Source organism: Cololabis saira, chromosome 24 (genome assembly GCF_033807715.1).
Source record: "Cololabis saira isolate AMF1-May2022 chromosome 24, fColSai1.1, whole genome shotgun sequence".
Taxonomy (NCBI): domain Eukaryota; kingdom Metazoa; phylum Chordata; class Actinopteri; order Beloniformes; family Belonidae; genus Cololabis; species Cololabis saira.
The window spans coordinates 17,655,503-17,678,330 of NC_084610.1; the positions used below are offsets into that span (position 1 = coordinate 17,655,503).

The 22,828-nt window shown below is 40.7% G+C and overlaps 1 protein-coding gene across 2 annotated transcripts in view; it reads right to left on the minus strand.

The window, feature by feature from the left end:
* The window catches only part of LOC133425354 (beta-1,3-galactosyltransferase 1-like), a 279,193-nt gene that overhangs the window by 180,152 nt on the left and 76,213 nt on the right, over positions 1-22,828 (minus strand). The window lies entirely within an intron of this gene.

A 22,828-nucleotide genomic window follows, 5' to 3' on the forward strand; every position in this document is an offset into this window, starting at 1 on the left:
TACAGAGTCCCATGACATCACCCACGACTCTCTATGTCAAACCATTCAAAAGTTATGGCAGAGAAAAGTATTTTAGGGGGTGCTGTTGAGCCGTTAGGCCACGCCCATTAATGCAAACCATGAAATATCCAATTTATCGCCAGGCCTGGCTTGCATGCAAAATTTGGTGACTTTTGGAGAACTATCAAATATTGACCAATCAGATGAAGGGGGGCGCGCCTTTTGGTGTCTAGCGTCGCCACGGTAACACTTTTGAAAGAGAAAAGTAATGCGCGTAGTCGCAGGATGGAGACGCACATTTTCATGTATAACACACTTGGGGACACGTTACGGTTCGGGCTGAATTAACTGCCGAAGGAATGGCATAAATTTCGCCAAAATGACACGATTAATTCAAAATGGCCAACATCCTGTTCGGTTTCGGGCATGACCCCAAGAGACTTTTGTTTAAGTTGCGCCATGATACAGGTGTGTACCGATTTTCGTGCATGTACGTCTAACCGGATTGTGGGGCTTGAGGCACAAAGTTTTCAAGGGGGCGCTGTTGAGCCATTTTGCCACGCCCATTAATGCAAACCATTAAATACCAAATTTTTTGCCAGGCCTGGCTTGGGTGCAAAATTTGGTGCCTTTTGGGGAACTATCAAATATGGACCAATCAGATGAAGGGGGGGTGCGCTTGTTGGCGTCTAGCATCGCCACGGTAACACTTTTGAAAGAGAAAAGTAATGCGTGTAGTCGCAGGGTGGAGACGCACATTTTGATGTATAACACATCTGGGTTCACGATACGGTTCGGGCTGAATTAACTCTCGAAGGAATGGCATATATTGCTCCAAAATTACACGATTAATGCAGAATGTTCAAAATGGCCGATTTCCTGTTCGGTTTCGGCCATGGCGCCAAGAGACTTTTCTTTTAGTTGCGACATGATACAGGTGTTTACCGATTTTCGTTCATGTACGTCAAAGCGTATTATGGGGCTTGAGGCGCAAAGTTTTTTCAGTCTGGACCAATCAGATGAAGGGTGGGCACGCTTTTTGGCGTCTAGCGTCGCCACGGTAACGCTTTTGAAAGAGAAAAGTAATGCGTGGGGTCGGAGGATGGAGACGCACATTTTGATGTATAACACACTTGGGGGAACGTTACGGTTCGGGCTGAATTAACTGCCGAAGGAAGGCATAAATTTCGCCAAAATGACACGATTAATTCAAAATGGCCGACTTCCTGTTCGGTTTCTCGACATGACGCCCAGAGACTTTTCTTTAAGTTGCGCCATGATACAGGTGTGTACCAATTTTCGTGCATGTACGTCAAACCGTATCGTGGGGCTTGAGGCACAAAGTTTTCAAGGGGGCGCTGTTGAGCCATTTTGCCACGCCCATTAATGCAAACCATTAAATATCAAATTTTTCGCCAGGCCTGACTTGGGTGCAAAATTTGGTGACTTTTTGGGCATGTTAAGGGGGGCAAAAAGGCCATCACTTTGTCAGAAGAAAAATAATAATAAGAAGAAAAATTCCTGCAAATACAATAGGGCCTTCGCACTGAAGGTGCTCGGGCCCTAATGACCGATTCCACTGGCTCGGCTCGTGTGCATCAGTTAGCAGCCTGGACCACCTAGTAAGGGGTCTGAATGAATGGAAATGTGTCATCCCGTCTTCCAGTCCCTCTGCTCGTCCATCACTCAGCTGTTAAATCATCACAAATCATGGATGAGGCATGAAAGTGATTTCTACCAGGTGATCAAGTGTATCACATGGGGGTTAGCTGTAGGGATGGGAATCGAGAACCGGTTCTTGTTCAGAACGGGTCCCCAGTGTTCCAATTCCTTGGAATCGTTTGCAAACGATTCTCTTTTCGATTCCAGTGGCCACAAATGACGTCATCACTCACGTTGCTAAACAATGTAAGCAATGCAATGCATGCTAAGCATGCTAAGCAATTCAACATCACAGCTGCAGACAGAAGGAGGCTGGACAAAACAATCAAAAGGGCCGGCTCTGTCGTGGGCTGCTCTCTGGACACAGTGCAGGTGGTGGGAGAGAGGAGGATGATGGCTAAGCTGTCATCCATGATGGAGAAGGACTCCCACCCCATGAAGGACACCTTCAGAGCGCTGGAGAGCTCCTTCAGCGACAGGCTCCTTCACCCTAGGTGTGTGAAGGAGCGCTACAGACGGTCCTTCCTCCCTGCAGCTGTGAGACTACACAACCAGCACTGCTCACAGTAGAACACAAACAATACAAACAATCCTGACAATAAAAACCATCCTGCAACGGGCATAAATAACATCTGTAAATATCCATCTGTTTTTCTTTTTGTATACTAGAATTTTTTGTATTTATTACTATTTTTATTCTCCTTCTTATTCTTATTATTATTATTATTGTATATACTGTTTATAGTGTTATAGTGTTTATTATTATTATTATTGTTGTGTGATATTGTGTGATATTGATGCCTCTTGTTTTGCACTATCCCCTTTGCTGCTGTAACCTGGAAATTTCCCCTCTGGGGGACTATTAAAGGACTTCTTATCTTAATGTGCGTAAGCCAACAGTCAATAGTAAACATGGCGCCCAAGCAATACAAACGCTCAAAAGTCTGGTTTCATTTCAGTAAAAAAGAGGACAACAGGGAAACTTGCAATCCTTCTAAGTGGTTATATTGTCGAAGGGAAAAAATACTATCTACATGCTAAAACATTTGTGCTAACAGCAACCAATAACAATCAATGGATGTCGCGTTTTCGACCCGCTCCGGACCAACATCAGTAATTCTCAACCCAGCAGCAGCAACGTTAGCATGTCCTTGGCTAATAATACTGCCGGTTAACAAACAAACACTGCCTATCATATTAGCACCATTTGCCTCATTTTTGTCCTTTTTTTCCAAATGAGAATCGATAAGGGAATCAATTAAGAACCAAATCATTAAGCAGAATCGAAAATGGAATTGGAATAATAAAAATCTTATCAATTCTCATCCCTGGTAAGCTGCCCTGTTTACGTCTGGTTGTGGAGGAGCTCTGGCTTATCTGCAGCAATATCGAGTTCAGAGGAAGAATGAACAACAGAGGCATTATCGCAGAAAGTGAGGAGAGTTAAACCCTGAATTAAGTAAATGTAGTTTGTTGACGAGCACGCCACAGTGATGGGAGGAAGCACCGCAGTTTAACCTTCAGCAGGTTTAGACAGGATCCACTTACCTAAATTCTCTTTTAAAAGGGGGATGTGCTTATACTATCAAAAGCATGGCTGTCTAAAAACATGTTATTCAGTGAGATGTCCTCACTTACAGGATACTGTGACATCACAGATCAAGACTTGTGGTTGACTCCACCCCCCTTAAACCAGCTGCTTTGAACAGAGTTGTAAAGGCTTGGCTGGAACGGGTGCTGTTGTCCCTTATCTCTGTTTCACGCAGACATTTGGTCAAAATACCACAGACATTATGGCGTCCGTATCAATGGTGCCATCGGTGTAGTTCAGAGTCAAGTTCTCTCGTCTGATTTATGTCTGACCTGGCAATAAAGCTTTTTCTGATTCTGATTCTGACATTTCAAAAATACCTCATGAAACTGTCTCCTGTCACCACTGCAGCAGCCAAGACATTGAAGCAATAAATAAAACCAGTTCTGCAGCCATTTTGAATTCATTTATTTGTCACACATGTCCGTGTTTTAAAGAGAAATAATCCTGCTGAACATATGAAAACAGATGTCTGGTTTGTCCAAATAACCGTCTGTTTTTTTAGATGACAGATAACAGGACAGTAATCGGACACAAAGGCGACTCGTAGAACAAAAGATATCCATATATCTTATCTTCTGTCTTCCATCCTCGTCTCTACTGCGTTTTCCTCCCTGGGCGCCAGGCGGCTTTGAACTTCAGAGCACATGTTTGTTGTTTCATGATCAGTCAATCACGCAATTAATCTAAATTGTGTTGTTATTTTGACACGATATGCGTTAAACAAATGAAAAGCCTATAATAAAATAATACATGAGTCCGTCCCACCTACGTGTGCATGTCTCCGCTGTTCGTCTGCAACTCTGCACACATGGTGGTCAGTTTCTGTTTCAGAAAAGGCTGTATGCTTGCACACAAAATAAATAAAAATGTCCTTCAATCTTTGTGAAAGTGCAAACACAGCAAGTGGTAAAGCAGGTATTGATTAGATTAGAGAGCCTTTACAGGTATTTACTGTAAGCCTCTTTCATTTTATTGATGCTTACATAGAAATTAACTTTAGTTGCTGGATTCGCCAGAAATATCTCAGTTGATCCGTGCCTTTCTTCTTGTTCCTGTCAATTTATTAGTGGGTGTTTCAGTAGAGGAATCATGACATGTGAATGGTGGGAAGACGAAAGTCAGTAAAAATTGAAAAGGCCTTTTGAAGGAAGGGTGAGATGTCTCAGGAGTATTGGGGCCAGGCAGGAGAAAAATAAAAATAATAGGAGGAGGATCAGAGGAGGAAGATTTTTTTTCATAATGCACTTCGAGAAAAAAGCTTTTTAGCTTCCTTGAAAGCTTTTAGCTTCCTTGATTCGATGGAAAACATGGAAATATACGTCCAAAGGTGGCTCGCTGGCTTACTTAACTTCAACTATATTTTGGGAAAAGTAATCACTTGCAAATCAGTGTAATTTGTACTCCAGTACATTTTTGTGTGCTGCACTCAAGTCAGACTTACCTCATTAAATCAGTATTGATGACTATTCATAGATGTTGAATGTTTGTCTGAAATGGGCATTTCCACCTTCTTAGTCTACTTCAAATCATCTTCACTTGTCGCGCTTGTTTTTTTTTTTTAACCTAATTTTAACATATTTCATTAAATTAAATATGCCATTTTTAAGGATTTGAATTTTTCCTCCATTTCCAGCGTATCATTTCCTCAGTTATGATTTGCCGTGAATGCTGACTCCGCAAATGATCACCAATGTTTCCTGCAGCCTCCTGCATGGAACATCCTATACTTTGCAACACAGGAATTGTTGGGGAATGCGGTTGGAGTAGGACCCAGATGTAGGCAAGAGTTCCAAAAAAACAATGATTTATTAACAAAAAGCGCTGCTGAGCAGGATTGCAAAGACACCCTGTTGTTGAATGTATTTTTTTCTTTCTTTTTTTCTGTATTATATCAGTTGTGAAGTTCTAGACTACAAATGAAATGAAATTGTGGACTGTTTTTCAGACTCTTTGACGACCTCAGATGAACTCTTAACTGTGCAGTGTTTTCGTTTTGTTTTATGTTCTCATTTGGCTGTGTTCATTTTGTGTTCATATGGTTTATTTTATGGAATATCTCTGCTTTTTTTTTTGCAGATTACTTTTAATTTGATATCCTCTTTATCTAGTGGAAATGTATTTGGTTTGCTTTTATTATGTTATGTTTAGTAATGTATTATTTTAAAATGTTTGCGGACCCCAGGAAGAATAGCTGCAGTCATGCTGTAGCTAATGGGGATCCTAATTAAACAATTAAACCCGAACATGAACGTTACAAAGTACAAAAACCAGAGCTTAAACAAGAATCAAAAACTACAAACCCTGACTTGGAAACACAGAGGGAGGAAACAGTACGGACCAGCAGGGAGCAGGAAAGACAAGACCAGATATACACAAGGGTTAATGAGACACAGGTGCAAACAATCAGGGCTGATGGGAACCAGAGAAGTCAAACCAGAACTGACACGGGCTTCAAAATAAAACAGGAACTATCAAAACCATAACAGGAATACCACCTATACAGACATTTTAGCAAAGTTAAAGACGATATTTAACTCTCAGTCATGTGGAGGTGGAGGGAAGTTCAGACTTCTGCATCCTCTGTGGATCAGGAACAGCTGTTGAATCTTTCGAGGGGCGGTTGGATCATTTCAGTTTCAACCGTAGACAGTATAGATCAGGGGTCGGCAACCCGCGGCTCTAGAGCCGCATGTGGCTCTTTAGCGCTTCCCTAGTGGCTCTTGGAGCTTTTCAAAAATGTTTGACCTTTTTTTTTCTTTTTTTTCTTCTGTTTTTCTCTTTTTTTCTTCTTTTTTTCCTTTTTTATTTTTTTTCTTCTTTTTTTTTCCTTTTTTCTTCCCTTTTTCCTTTCCTTTTTTAATCTTGACATTTCGACTTTTTTCTCGACATTTCAACTTTTTTGAAATTTTTTTGACTATTTCCTCGACATTTCGACTTTTTTCTCAAGATTGTACTTCAACATTAATCTCGACATTTCAACTTTTTTCTTGAAATTTTGACTTTTTTCTCGACATTTCAAAATTTTTCTCGAAATTTCGACTTTTTTCTCCAAATTTAGATTTTTTTGTCAACATTTCGACTTTTTTCTCGACATTTCGCCTTTCGCCATTTGCCTTCATTCTAAGGCTTATACATACAAGACTTTTCATTTTTTGCAGCTCCAGACATATTTGTTTTTTGTGTTTTTTGTCCAATATGGCTCTTTCAACATTTTGGGTTGCCGACCCCTGGTATAGAACAATAGAGGGTATACATTGACGTCACCTCCCCACTGGACCACGGCCCCTTACTCGCACTGAGTGGCAAAAACATCCAACTGGCAAAAATGGCTGCAACTAATAGGGAAACTGTGGAGAAGACGGGATAACAGCCGATTATCAGCTTAAATTAAAGGCATTTGGACTTGACAGTGACCCGTACAGTTACCCCAAGAACCAGTGGTCCATGGACATTAATATTTGGCCACAAATCCAGTTTCCTGATATTTATATGTACTTAATTTCTACACCGGGGAAATACACGAAGCAAAGCTTGAAGGCAGACAAAAGTCTTGACGCTTGGTCCAACTTCAGGGCCGGATTTGTTGTAGAAATTAAAGTGATGATGACACAGAACTTTATGATTTGACCGTTTAACGTTAGCTACCCAAAAATCCAACATTACCTGATACAAAATGGGAACCGCAAATCTACGTTTGGGTGCCTGGAATCCAGTTGTTTCTGTGAATTGCAGCGATCCATTTGTCTGTTTTAACTCCGATTTCTTGCTAAATCTATGAGTACAGTCGATCCCACAACAGCTCTTTCCCATTTTAGAAGTTTTCCAGTTGCTAAAACTGAAAGTTAACCCTGCCACTCAGTCTTTCTGCCACTCAGTGGGCGTAACCAGCTGTGAAGTCGCATCTGTGACGTCATGTGCATTCCCTCTATAGTATTGGAGTCTGACTCATTAGTGAAGTGAACGTTAAAAACTCATTCGGGACATCAGAAGTAATTGGGGCTTCTCTTTTTTGATCTGTTTGTTGCGCTCCTCTGTTCCAAAGAGCAGAGTTGTGCACGCTCCACTTTCATTGATAAAATGTTCCTGATTGATCCATTTTCTGTGTGGATCAACAGATCTCACAAGAACAGCAGTGTGTCCAGCAGGATCGTGCCATTTACAAGTTTTATCACTCGCATCCCAATTCTTTAATCAGTGTTTAACAGGAAATGTCTCAGTCAAAATCGGTTCATTTATTTTATGATTTTAGGTTAATTTGGTGCCAAAATGTCTTTCCAAACAAACACGAATAGCTTTAATTCTGCATTTATGATGTTATTTATTTAAAAGCCTTTAGCAAAGATTTTCTCAGAAACCTACTTTACTTTGGCGCAGCATTACAATTTATGATCCAGAAAAAAATATTGTGTTATCCGCAGGAAATTCCCCCGAGCGCTCTCCGTCACCTTTATTATCTTTCCTAAAAACACTCTCAGGAGCCACCAGAGACTCTTCATTTTGTTCTTTTTTAGTTGCCGCCGCTGTTGACAGAATAGCTCAAGCTGACAACAGTGATTACGGGCTGTTAGGGAGGATAAAGACCTATATTCAAGCCCTGCTAATTCCTGATGTAGGACATTTTCTAATAAATACACAGTCCGGAAGAATAATAACAGAGCAAGTACTGTCAATATGCAGAACGACGTTGAGTGTCCGTTTGCTGCAATGAGCCACAAAGAACACATTTGCCCTGGAATTGTGTGGGTGATGAATGAATAGAGAGAAGCACTTGCGAAGGGAAATGTCAGGCAAAGTGATTGTTCAGACCAAACACAGAGTGGGGTGTGTGTGTGTGTGTGTGTGTGTGAGGGAGAGAGAGAGAGGTGTTCTGTATGCGGTATTGGATGGTGGCTGAGGGGACTGATTAGCAGCAACATCTTGTGCCAAACTACTGCTTAGCTGCACCGATTTCACACTGCTATCTGTATTCATATATGCATGGAGTGACTGTGAGGATGAGTGGTGTGCAGAAAACAGAATATTTAGCTTCATATGGTTTCTACATCTCCCCCGCAGTAGACACCCTTTGCGAATGCTCTCTTCTGTCTGCAAGTTTTCATTCTTCCTCCTCAATATTATGAAAAACAGCATTTCAAAGTCTTATTTTGTCCTTCTTTGTGTGTTTGAATTTCCAGACTAAAAGGAGCAAAATGTTGGTTTGGATTTTTAATGCCACTGCGGGTTTCGCAACTGTGGAGGAACAGCCTTGGAAATAATAGCTAAATGATTGTGAGAGGGAGAAAACAACTGAGTGGAAGCAAATTGCGGTGCATCATCCATGATCATCCAACCTCAGTCTCTCTGCTAAATTATGTACCTTTAGAAGTTGCTTTGGAGAAAGACATCAAACACAAGGGAACATATCTCTGTACTGAATGTATTTTTACTCAGACCTAATGGATAGCTGCCAGAAAATGCAAGAACTAAATTATCAAAAGTATGAGTCTGTCCATCTACCTGGAAATATGATTATAGGAAAAACTTCAGGCTGAATTAAATGATTAGGGGTGGGTATTGGGAAGGACCTCACAATACGATACGCATCACGATACTTGAGCCACGATACGATACACATTGCGATATCCCAATTATGCGATATCCCGATTATTATATTCTACATAGTTCACCGAAAAATGTAAAAATGCATTACACATCTTAAAATCCAAGTTGTATATATGTACATCAGATGATAGTGATGGATCTTAAAATCTGAGTTGCACGTTCATCAGATTATAGTGACAATTCATGGGACAAACTGAGTCAAAACAATGTTTTATTATAACTAGACAAGCTAAAGTTACAACTTATTTGTATATGTTTTTCATATTATTTACATCATATGAAATTAACATTAAATTTAGTATGAAGTTGCTTTAATTATGTGGCAAATGATAATAAACACAAGAAAGATGGGTACTAAAACCAAGGACAGGCACAGTGATCAGTCAGTATAGATATAAATCCATAAATAAATAAACCTCTGTCCATTATTTTTCATTTTTTAAGGACAGGCAATTTTGTTATATAAAAAATAAATTATAAAATGAAATAAAACGTGAAATAAAACCTGAGCTCAGTGCAGGGCCCTCCCAGGGTTGGTAGAGAGTGGCAATGCCCAGGACTGTCACTTAGGTAGGAGCACTGGGTGATATAATGGGAAAAAGATCGGGGATAAAAAAATAAATAAAAAAATAAAAAATAAAATAAAAAAATCGATATTCAAATTTTGAATATCGATATTGAATCAGCTGGAAAAGTATCGCGATATATTGCCATATCGATATTTTTGCCCACCCCTAGAAATGATACTTGATGGATCCGAGAGGCAGGAGTCCACCCTGGACAGGTCGCCAGTCCATCACAGGGCCACCAGTTACAAGTTACTTAATATACAGTAAACATGAATCTCGTTCTCACAAACAGTAAACTCATGTTAAAAAAATAACCAACTACTTTTGTCACACCTAGGCTTAGGTGAAGGTAGTGTAACACCTCAGCACTAGACCAGAAACTCTCAACATGAATAAGGGATGGCAGACAGACACAACAGGGCAAAGTTCAGGGTGATTTATTTTCTTAAGGCACAAAAATGTACTTGGGGCGGTCCCAACATGCCTTTAAAGCAGGCAAAACAGCTCCTCACAACAACATAGCAGCAGCAGCAGGGCAAAAGGGTGAACTGAGTTTTTCACCTTCTTTTAAACCCAAGCCTTCTCAAGACTCCTCCCACCCGGCATAAACCATCAGAGGTGGGTAGTAACAAGTTACATTTACTCCGTTACATTTACTTGAGTAAGTTTTGGGAAATTTTGTACTTTTAGGAGTAGTTTTGAATCACTATACTTTTTACTTTTACTTGAGTAGATTTGTGAAGAAGAAACTGTTACTCTTACTCCGCTAAATTAGGCTACGTTGAGCTGTTACTTTTCTTTTATCCGCGTATGCGTCAATCTCATGACATCACTAGGGGATTGTTTGGGGAAAATGTTTGTTTTTGCATGTTTTGTCACATTTACACAGACTCAAACACACACAGAGTTTCTATGAGTTCATGAGCTTGTTCTAGTTCGGCCTGGTTAAAAAAGAAAAGTACAAAAGGCTTGAAATTTTGTGCTACTTGTGCTTAATTAATTTTTTATTCTGTTATTTTATTTATTTATATAAGTACTTGAATTTACTTTAAGATTATTTTAATTTAATCTATTTTTTATTAATTTTAATTTATTTTATTTTATTGATTTAATTTGCCTGAAGATGATTATTTTATACTTTTGTCTGTTTAAATTGGTTGTGTTAAAAAAATTAATCAGGCGTTACTCAACAGTTACTCAGTACTTGAGTAGTTTTTTCACCAAGTACTTTTTTACTTTTACTCAAGTAATTATTTGGATGACTACTTTTTACTTCTACTTGAGTCAAATTATTCTGAAGAAACAGTACTTTTACTTGAGTACAATCTTTGGCTACTCTACCCAGCTCTGTAAACCATTACAGTTTTTAACACTTAAACATCATGTATACCTTTAATCAGGGTCCTCCCCTCTTTTAAAAAATTAATAATTTTAACCTGTTTTTTAGTAATGTCATTTTAGGAGTATTTATTCCCAATAGCAACAAAAAAGGAAGATTTAACTTGGTTTGATCCACCTGCACTCCTCCCTGATGCAGGTGGACTCAATCAGCAGCAATCACAGGTCAGATTTGGGTAAATATCTTAGGCCCAGGAAGTGGGCTGCAGGTAAGTAAATAGCAAACAGAATGAGACAAAAAATAAAATTAAACCAAAAAAAGTAATGTTCAGTCAAAGCAGATGTTCCAACATGGCAGCATGAACTGATGTGCACCCTCAGTAAAACCGCACTGCTCCAGGTGGCCTTTGACTGTTTGTTGGCGGTTTATTGTCTACAGGTGAGGGCTACAGTGGCCATGTGCTCCCCATGGTCACAACTTTTTAAATCATTTCCTGGCTTGCAGTATTTCAAGTTAGAAACCAGATGAAATTCAGATGAGATAATTTCACAGATGCAGTGTTGTGATACACTGTGAGCCCTGAAGCTGATGATAAAGCATTAAACACATTACGTTTCCACCATGTTGGATTAAAGGGATCAAGTGGCAGAAATGCAACACGATGCTAAACATTATGTTTTCATTAGATTGGGATCAAATGGAAATAAGACTGGAAATCATTTTTGTTTACTCATAACAAGCGGCTTATATCTACAGTCCCCTTCCCCGACGGGCTGGAATAAAAGACTGAATAGTAATTAATTAAATAGTGCATGATTGAATGATATGTTGAAGTATGAATGGAGAATGAAAATATTAAAGATCCTTTTGATGAACTGTTATAAAGCTTGAGGTGTAGCACACAGAGATCTTTGAATGTACTGCAGAGTTTTGTTTGTAACCTAGCAACCAAGTCACATGTACCATCAGCGGGCAACACAGCAGACATGGACGGAAACCCGAAGCCAATATTCACAGAGCAGAGACGCTCCTTCACAGCAACGTGTTCAGAATGGCTAGGACATGACCTCACATATATATCACAATTATTTGCACATACAGTACCTTTCCTTTGGTGTTTTAAAATAACGATGAGAAAAAAGGATGCAGATAAATTCAATCCATCCATTTTCCTCCAGTAACCCTGGATTCACACTGAAAGCACCACAGTAGGCGTCCGGTTGCTATTAATTTTCTATGAAAGCGTGCTACAAGAGGCGTTGGAGGCATCCAGAATGTCAATTTGAAGTTGAAAAATTTCAACTTTATGCAAATGAGGCAGCGTCCAATCATAGACCAAGATTTCCTAAGCAAGAACCCCCAATGCAGATTGTACTTTCATGTACACACAAACGTACACTCATTCACATGCGTACATGAGCAGAGCTGTGCACTAACAAACTTATTTTATCAGGAATTAATATATTTCATCCAGCAAACTGACATTTTTGCTGATTTGACTGCCGTTTCTACCTGAACTGCTCATGTGAAACACGTAACTGATGGTTGAGGAGCTGGATAGACCCAACTATTTTATTTGCTACATCGATCCAACGCAAAATAATTTAAAACCGTGCTTATTAATCACAAAACACAGTTTAAACAATATGACCAAATCCGCTCCGACCCAGTGTGTCAGTGTTCACTGCAGACAGACTGCAGCTTCACTGGGACCAACGGCTCTGACGGTTGCTGTTGATCCGCGACCAAACTTGTTAAGGAGCATCAAACTCACTCTTATCTACGCAGAAATAATGCAGAAATATAAAGAAGGCTTCCCAAAGTGTGATCCATGGTGAAATAGGAAACTGAAGATGTGCACGCTACATATAGATATATATAGGCTATATGCACTTTGTTCCCTCCAGTTCTGCAGCTTGAAAGCCCCGACCACTGTAGGCGTCGACAGGCTTTAGCAAGCAGCGATGCAGGCGTCCCGAGCCTCCACAGGCTTTCAGTGTGAATCCACCATTATTCTGGTCGGGCTGTGGGGATCCCTTTCCCCAGCCACTTGGCCCAGCTCCCCTGGGGGAGTCCGAGGCATTCCCAAGGCCAGCCAAGAGGCATAGCCGCTCCAGCAGCTCCTGGCTCTCCCCCAAGTGGGACATGCCCCGAAAACCAGATAAATAACGGATATTTCAAACAACTGAAACCAGAGCCCACATAGCTTGAAATGAAAAAGTTCACATTTCTGTTTAAAAGAAGGTTAAAGGAAAAGAGAAGCTGAGATTCTCACTACATACAGTATTTGGAGACCCCTTCAAAATGCCGACATGCTGTGAAGCGCACCACGGGTCGGGGGTGACTTCAGGCACATCCCGTCTCTTCTTGACCCACATGTGATTTACTGTATAGGCCTGTGTTGAAAAAATACATTTTAAATTCTAAATTGATTCTCATATTAATTCCTAAAAATCGATTTGTATGTCTAAAAATCTATTTTTTTTCATTATTACATTACAACTTCTGGTATTTTTTTGTTTATGCCCTAAAAAGGAATGTTTTGTTGAACACGAGCATAACTAGTGCCATGTTTTTGCCTTTAAATATGTTTAAAAGGTATGAAAACATTAAAGTTTCCAGTTATAATTGCATGAATTGTCTATATTTCTTGGGGTTGTCTTGTTGTCTTGGGGTTACATTTGCAAAAAAATGCTAAAAACCAAATTCTCAAAAATGGGAAAAAAATAAAAGCGATTTCATACGGCCTCTGTTTGCTGCCCTGGATAATTCTGACCCAAGTTCAACACGATGTTTCTGAAAGCAGTTCTATCAGCATTCTGGGAGGTGATTGGTCCTTACAGCATCATTAGCTGCCAATACTTGCTGTTGAATCTCAATATAATACCAGTATTAATATGTTGCATAACTACAGTCATATAATTAATGCAACAGCTCAAAAAACAGTTTTAACACTAACCCAAATCAATAACGGAATCGAATTGGATCGAATCAAATCTTGATAATCGATTCTGAATCTTAAGAATCGGAATCAAATCGATTCTTGACATTTGAATCCCCAGCCCTAGTGATTTATATTTGGTAACACGATTGTTTGGACGCTGAAGGTGTTTACATGTTTACATTTCACTCTCCTTACTCAGTGCCTTCTTCAGAAAAGCCAAAGTGCGTCCTAATTATAGACGCTTTGGTAGAAGCTGTTGGGAGACGCTCGGTTGTCTCAATGTTGCTTCCACCTCATGGACCGCAGGTGGAGTCATGTGACTACCCGTGCAGGAGGAGGTTTTTCAGGAAAAGTACATGAACACATACGACCAGGAATATAATAATTAAATACAAAAGAAATATTATCAGATTAATTGACATGGGCAAGATTGCCCAGCCTTAAAGTTCACTGTTGCAGTATCTGTTTTTAACAAACATACGACCTCCTACTTTACTCTTGGCACGTCTGCAGACCTGCAGACCTGGACAGAATTATTCATCTGGAACGTGTATGAAGAGAAGCTGGAGTCCTGAACATGTTCCTGCAGCCAGCGAAACTACATCAGTACAGCTTAATACATCTCCCCCCTGTGTCCCTGTCAGCCCTCAGAGCTCTTTCATTTTATTTGGCCCTGATGACTGAGAAGAGAATAGGTTTAAACTTCCTCCCGCCTGCTCTCCTTGTTCCTGCTCTATACCAGCTGTGCCTCCTCTGCAGCCCAACTGGATTTGGGTTCTTATTCTTCCAACCTTCACAGTAGAACCCTGCGCGGGACTGTTTTCTTCATCACGCTCCCGCTGCATTTCTGACCATTACTGCCTGCACCCGCAAAACTCTTTTGCGGCACAATAATAGAGATGCATTGATTTTGTTTCTTCTCCCGTCCCGCAAGAGAAATATTCTGGACAAATCTGATTCAATGTTAACATGATCATTGTGGAGCTTGATGGATAATTGACAGTTCGAAGGTCACCTGACCGAAAGTTAGATGCAAATCCATCATTGTCATCATCGCACAAGCTATTTCGCAAGTATCAATTATGTGATTGAGGTTATAGCAACGAGAGTAGGCTGTGAGTGGCTCAAATAACACTAATAAATAAAATAAAGTTAATGAATGAAACAAATTAATTTAACTAATGAATCACCTGGCTATTATATTGCTGTGGAGGAAGAGAATGCTGCTGACCGACTGTGGTCACAATCCCTGCAACTGTCGTCCAAAACTCTCCACAGACGCTAAACGCAGTTTCTCCAAATATCTGACTTGCTTTGCTTTATCTTTGTTTTGTAAAGACCTTGTTTGAGGTTCTTTACCACATCACTGAATTTCATCTTGTTGCTAGGCTACATCCCGATACTGTAGTGGTTTTTTTAGCCGCCCGCAGCAAAGTTCAAACCGCCCGCTCCTGCCAGATTTGTGTTGGGTCCGGCGGGATCCAATCCCAATGCAGGTGTAACCCGATTGAAAAAAGACTCTTGTTTTGGTACGTGGTGCCTGACGTGATTGCGTCACGCCGATACGCCGTCAACACCTGTATAAGCAGAGTGTGACTCGCTGCGGGAGGGGGAGAGGAGCACGCTGAGGAAATGTTTGCGGAAGATGTTGAATGCAGAGCCTTGCGCCGAGTAAATCACGGAATTTAAGCCGACTACCAGAGCCACTGAGCGGGTGAATGCCAACCCATGTGCTGATTAAATCCTGAAATTGGCCAGGTTTGATGGCCTGGGCACAAAGCCTGAGGATTGTGCCAGGAAGGAACCAACTGAACCTCCACTGCTCTGGTGGGGCTGGTAGGAGACTCCATTGTGCAGCCGCTTCTCTCCATAACTCTTGCCACACCTGCACGGCCTACACCTTAATTTTACATACTCACCCCCTAACATGGACTTTTTCCCCACTGGACATTCAAATATTGGGTTGTTGCCCTGTGTGCGAGCCTCACTAATACGAGTGGGATTGAACTTTTCCTTTATGGGAAATTGTGGAACTAGGCGCTGCAACATTTAATGAGAAGTGATGAAATGAACTGTATATATTGTTTGTTATGAATGGCTATTTGTATTGTATTCTATTTATCACTGCTAAAATCTATTGTCTATGCTTCACATTTATATAAAATGATGGTGTACTGAATTCAGAGCTGCATTCAGTGTCTTCTTCTCCACTCCCGAGTCGACCTGGGTCTTCTGAACTTAGCCCAAGTGATAATTGTGCCGCGTATTAACTACTGGAACCTTGCACTTGTTACACAGCCGTCTACCACAGTTGCCACGGCACCACTACTGCTTGTGACTTAGGATGTTGTTGTGCCAGTGATTTTTAGCCTTCTATATGTAACGCTTGCGGGCCGGCTATTATTTTGTCTTTATAAAAATCTGCGGTCCCAGTTGCGGTCAGGTTGCCTGAAAACGTCGAGCGATTGCAGGCTGTTTCTAAAAAGACCTGCATCACTGATGGGTACTGGCCCTGATTCACATATAGTGCAGTGCAATAGTCTTAGGCAACTGTTTTTAATCAAAGATAAAAACAGGGGACCAGGGTTGAAGAACACTGCTCTCAGGTTTGATCTAAAGGCTACATGTGTCCTCTCACAGGGACCTAAACAATCTTAAATCAAATCTTAAATTCTTAAAACTGACCCCTTTTATAAAAACGACATAATTCATACCATCATGTAATGGACCAGCATAACAAATACTTGCTTTTGAAATGTGCAGAAATTGTCTTAAGTTGCTGCAAGTTGTTTGAATTAGTAACACACATTTAGCCTACAAAAGCAAAATGGACGTCCTCAAGCCAATCTTGAGACTTCTTTCTGTCGTTTCCTCTTACATCTATGGCACACTTGCAGGATGCTTGGCGGCTACTGATTTCTGGACTGGCTAACTCCATGAAGTCAGTCAAGTGGACCTGCTCCACTCCGAACAGATTGCTATATGGGCGGCAGCACAGCAGCAGAGTTCAGATGGTAATGATGACTATGGCACAAACCCCAATGCTTGCTAACTACCACATTTGCTAACAAGGAAACCTCAGCAGCGGAAACTGTCACACCATATGTTTTTCAACATAATTAACAGAAAGCTACACAGAAAAAACTGCAACCACTTCATGAATTAGCTCATCTGCGGTTAGCCCCAGGGTTTGATAAGAAGGTAAATACAACATACTTCTCTGCATCCAGTAAGTCAGTCTTTCAAAGCCCCCACTAGCCTAGCTTGGCACAGTTGCTTCACCGAGCCTTGGTGAAAAAATGAACTTAATTATAATTAACTTCGTAATATATGTCGTGACTTTGACAAGGGGATTGGAACATGGTCGTTTTGCGAGGTGATAGACCAAATACAGACTTTCTTGGCTGCACAGCAGCTGCTAATGTTCCTGTTCACTTATGAACAGGCCTCAGGCAATGGGAAGCTTTGTGACATTGTGTTAGCTGGGGAGCGAAGAAACTGATCTTTGTAATCCAGAATTAAGTTAGAAGCAACACTTTTGTGATGTCTGATCAGTTTACGATTTTTGTTCTATTGTGAGACCAAAAAATCCCCACAAAACACAGAAAAACAAACCATTGTCCTAAAAGAAAACAGGGGGCTTCTATGCTAATTGTTTATGTATCAGTCCATACCAGTTTCTGTATTGTTGTTATTTCCTCCGGCATTTTTGTAATCTCCACAGACAGTTGCTCACAGATGTAAAAACTAATGACTGCACTTCTTTGTTAGTTTTTGTGGACAGAAATGGATGTAAATCAATAACTCTGAACATTAAAGCGGTTTTATTCCTCCTGCTGTGTCTGATCCAGTAAGGTAAGTCCAGTGAAGACAAGTTTTCAGAGTTAAGTGCTAACATGCTACTCACATCCGTGTGAATGAAAATGCTTTTTCTTCACAATCTCTGTAAATGTTCTGCCATGTTTAGGTTTTTATTACTAAAAAGAAACGTACACATTTGTGACAGACATTCACACACAAAGTCGCACCCAGATTTATTTGAAACATAAGTGCTACAGACTCCTTTGTGTTTCTTTTGCCTCTGTCATTGATTGACGGCTATCTTCCTTGCAGAGTTGGTGCACACAAACGCGGCGGCGGACGAAGGGGGGTGGCCATGGCCTTCTCAATGTGTGTGATCCAGATGAATGTCATCCACCGCTGTGGGTGAAATCCACTCATGGGTTTTCTGTACATCTGGGAAGATCATGGAACCCACACTTTGATTTTAATGCGCTAATCTTCTGCAGACTGCTTTTGCCTCGACACCTTTCTTACTCTGATCCTCACTTGTGCTCCAAGTCTCAGCTTCACAGACTTCTTGTGACTGTTTTGCACTTTAATTCCTATAAATTAGCCACTTTTTTTCTTCTTAAGTATTTATTCAACATTCACCCACATTAGATGAGTTATTTCTGCTTTCTGCATCTCAAGAGTAACGTTGACCCACTCTAATCTACGACATTGCTTCAGTTTATTGAGGTTTATTGAAGTTTGCACAACTTTTAAGATATTTTATTCCACTGCGCTTGATCTTTCCATCAACCTCTAACCCTTATGTCCCCCTCGGCCTTGTCTGTCCAGAAGACATTGTTCCATAAGTGTTGTGATCTGTTCAGAAACAACTTGTACATCTAAAACATGCTGCCTTGTTCTTTTTAGAAAAACCAAAACAAACAAAACATTTGCAGTAGTTAATTGTATTGAGTATTAGGGCCATGCAGGAGAAAAAATATTGGATACTTGTGCATGTTCAGGCGTGCTGCAGTGGAAGCGCTTGTATGACTTGCATGTAGATTCTTCAGGCCTGGACATTTAGCGGATGGCACCAGCCACGACTCTCTATATCAAACCATTCAAAAGTTATGGCAGAAAGTAGGAACTACCAAATATGTACCAATCAGATGAAGGGGGGGGGGGGGGGGGGGGCGCTTTTTGGCATCTAGCATCGCCACGGTAACACTTTTGATTGAAAAAACTAATGCCCATCGTCGCAGGATCGAGGCGCACATTTTGATGTATAACACACCTGGGTGCACGTTACGGTTCGGTCGAAGAAGCGGCCGAAGAAATGGCATAAATTGCGCCAAAATTACACGATTAATTCAAAATGGCCGACTTCCTGTTTGGTTTCGGCCATGGCGCCAAGAGACTTTTCTTTAAGTTGTGACATGATACAGGTGTGTACCAATTTTCGTGCATGTACGTCAAATGTACATGCAAACGTAGGGGGGCGCTGTTGAGCCGTTAGGCCACGCCCTACAAAAATTACTACAGATACAATAGGGCCTTCGCACTGTAAGTGCTCGGGCCCTAATAAAGAGCTACATCATAAGGTAATAGATTCATAAACCTTGATCATCAGCCGTTTGTCGCTGTAGAAGACATCGGGTTTAAACATGTCGTTAGCTGCTTGGATCCGCGGTACGCGCTGCTGCATCGTGATTATTTCACTGATGAATGCCCATCAGAGTTGTACCAAACTATATACAGTCACATCCAAACCCTTACCCTCACTAACCCTCACAAAGCCTCATGAAAGACGACAGTCGTGCCAGTCGCTTCACGAGTGACATTTGGAGCTCTAGTGTGAAGAGTTTTGCTTCACTACAAGAGTTTCCTCACACACAGCGGATGCTACAGCTAAAGTTTTAGCAAACCTTAATAATTCATAATTAATTTTTTATTGTAAGATGTTTTTCTTTTTCTTCAGGAAAAATAAGGTTTATAGTTTACAACTTGTATCAACTCTAAGATAGTAACATGTCTGCTGTTGTCGGTGTTGGTGTACTGCACATGTGTTGTACACACATTTATTACCACAGGAAAGCTTAAGTTAATAAACTACATGAGTCTAAATCATCTCTAAGAGTCTCTATAGGGTGAAATATTCAATTCATGATACTTTCTCATCTTCTAATTTTGATACCTAATAATACGATGTCAGTGTTGTGTACATGAGACAACACTATTGACGAATTTATGGATTTCACGCTGTGATCGGCCCTCAAAATCATGATCGGTGCATCTCTAGTTATTTGTCTATTTGTCCTCATATATTCAGTGTCGTAACGACGTCGCATCATCACACACGTGCGTATGTCCTGCCCGACGGGACGCTGTGAAGGACAGTAAGACGTCTTAAACTTTCTTTTTTGTATTTAAAAATAAATGATCCGTAAAATCCTCGGCCTGGGTATGATCATAACGAGACAAGGAACTGAAACTTAGTAATGCGTTGCGTTGTTTTACTGGTGTTTTATCCGGCTGTTTCTGATACATAACTATTGAAATAAAAAGACGTAATTAATGTTCCAAATGTATGGTATGGTGCATTATTACAAAAACAACATATCCTCGGGCAAACTAGAAGCATATATTACATAAAGGAGACTGAAGCCAACACAACCGTGGTTTATTGACATCTTTCTGTTATTGATTAGCACCAATTAGCATCCCAGTATAATTGTGACTCCCAGGCTTCATTGTTTTGTTCATGTGGAAAATGTGATGTCTATAACACAAGCAGTAAATGATCAAGTGCTGGTTTTGTGCACACCCTGAGGGAGGCATCAAAAACAAGTGTCAGAGCCGAGGTTTATATTCATGACTGAATATGAAATGTTGGCATCAAACTCTGTATCCAAATAGAGCCACAAACAACACATGGGCCATTAAAGAGTGAGCATAACACTGCCACTCCCTAGCACACCAGCATCTCTTGATTTATTATTGGGCTAAGCGCCACGCTGTACGGAGTAGGAGCCGTGCTGATGTATCCCTGGAGACACATTGCAATAAAATGAACTACTATTGTTTTCTTGCAGAACTATACAAATTGCCTCATCGAAACCACAACATGGGTCCTCCACCTCCAGACATTAATCAGTCGGAGAGATGTAGGCTCCACTAAATGCCGTTGCGTTTTCCTAAAAAGAGCATCAGGCTGAAAACTATTGTCGCTTCCCATTTTGTCTGAATATAGACCAAGGGCAGTTGACGCGGCCAAAACATCTGGATTTATCTCCACCACTTGAACATTTTCAGCCTCTTATTCAAATGATGCAGATTTCTTAGCGGTTGTGGCGACAAGTGTGTGCTGCTCTGCATTTGTCTGAGTGTCGGAGACAAAGACGGAGCCAAGTGTGTCATATTAGAAACGTTGTTGTTCCGAATGACATTCTGTGATGGAAATCTTGCCACCGCCTTCACCCTAAATATGGAATGGATCCATAAATGAACGACACCACTTTGGGGAATAAATTAGAGTTGCTGTGAGCTGAATTCAAATGACTGCGTTAACCTTTACCAACAAAGTTCCACTGACATTCAATTTTCAAAGAGGAGTGAGGGAAAGAGGGCTCCGGGTAATTTCCATTTACACCCAACTGTTCTTTTTAATACATTTCCACCCTTGCGTTCGCAGTTTTTCACTTCTAATTAGGATGAGTGTTGTGAGTACAAGGCATTTGGATGCTATTAAATTACCAAAGATGGATTTAAAGCCGCTCGGGCTTGGCGTGCGGTAGCTCTTCAAAGGTTTGATTCTGAGATTCATTTAGATTCAAACTTGAGTCCACATGATTATGTAAAATCTGCCTCACAATAATGAAATACTTTCGTGATCAGGTGAATATCGGGATCTTTGACTTAACGTCTGCAATCTCAAGGAATGCTGCAGGTCTGATCAGTCCAGAATTACAAGGCACTGTTAATGTCGCCCCTCATTTCAGAGTAAGTAAAGGAGTCATTAAATGTGTGGTAACTTATACAGCTAAGGATCCATTAACTTAGTGTGTGCTTTTCCTTATCCGGTGCTGTGTTTGCCTATGTGGCTGCACAGAATGCTGCTACACATGATAAATATTTCATTGGCCCACCTTTACCTTTGACGATAGCTCACACTTGCCAGGGTAGTGTTTACTGGAGCTGATGCGATATCACAACAGACTTCCCAACACATCCTAAAATCCATAACAATTTCACAGTTGGGGCCTAAATGCATCCTGACATTCTCATTTTTGAAAATGTTTGTGTATTCAAGACAGAAGAAAATCTTCTCATTCATAACAGCCAACGATGTTGCAGAGCCGAGACCGGTCCAGCTGAAGCAACCGGAGATCATAATACAACTCCTGTGTCCTTGCATACCACACAGGATGCATGATGGGAGTATTTTTGTTTTCTTGATGCAGACCAATAACTTTCTGTAACGAAACAGCAGCATGTTCCCCAGTTACAAGCATCTACTTCTGACACAGTTGCAGCAGTAAAGGGTGGATAACTCCTGTCCTGACATCAAAAACCCATGGTGCACCAGTGTTGGGACTAACGCGTTATTTAGTAACGCATTATAGTAACGCCGTTAGTTTTGGCGGTAACTAATACTCTAACGCATTACTTTTTTAAATTCAGTAACTCAATTACCGTAACGGTAATTGAATTAACGGTACGTTACTCTGTTATTTCTGGCCAGCTACAGTGAAGCTTTTTTTCTCCACACGCAGAGACCAGAGGAAACGTAGTGGGCGTGTGTGTGTGCATTCAAAAACATGACCGGTCATGGCGAGCCAAGAGAGCAAGGCGAGTTTCGCAACATGGAGATATTGTTATTACAGTAATCCCTGTTTTTTCGCGGGGGTTACATTCCAAAAAGAACCGGTGATAAGTGAAATCTGCAAAGTAGCAACCTTTTTTTTTTTTTTTTTACAATTATTATAGAAGGCTTCAAATTGCGGATATCAGCACCGTCTCGCACGTATTTCACGACTGCCGCTGCATCCTGACTCGCTCTGTAGCATTTTTTCTTCTTCTTCGAGAGAAGAACATACAGTAGTTATGGGTCGTTGTTGTCGCTCTTTTTTCTTCTGGGCAAAAAGATTCTGATAAACCGACATGCCACCATCGATTATATTTGAGAACTGTAATGAACGATTCATCAAAGGGTCCCGTTCTTGAGCTGCTGCTGAAGTTCATTGGCCGTTCTCAGCATTGTTGCTAAGCGACCAACGTTATTGAAACAAGAAGTGAAGAAGCGGGGAGACAGTTTAGCCAATCAGAATGCAGAACACGATGCAAAA